We start from the raw sequence: 363 nt of genomic DNA on the forward strand, positions 1-363 counted from the left end.
CACACCGTTGCCTGCAGCGACGCATTCGCCTACTCCACGGCTAGGAGTCGCTACGACAGAGCGCGGTTGTCGTCAAGGCGAGGCAGCGGGTGCACGACGCGCTCAAAATCATCAAGAGCGTCCGCACAGCAATATGCTACTTCAGCATGACGCTCATCAGAGCTCCGGTCACGAAGGATCTCATCCTCAAGGGCTCGAAGAGCATCGTGAGTCACTAAACGGCGGTCGACCCGGTCGTCACCGTCCGCCGCCGATTCTTCTCGATTAGAACAGTGACGTCCACTTTCACGTGGAACGTCTAGTGTGACGACGTCGTCACCAGGGTCAAACCCAATATCTGGTGAAGTGGCGGGGATATCCAGA

This window comes from Plasmopara halstedii (assembly GCF_900000015.1).
Source record: "Plasmopara halstedii genome assembly, contig: Scaffold_3060, whole genome shotgun sequence".
NCBI lineage: Eukaryota > Oomycota > Peronosporomycetes > Peronosporales > Peronosporaceae > Plasmopara > Plasmopara halstedii.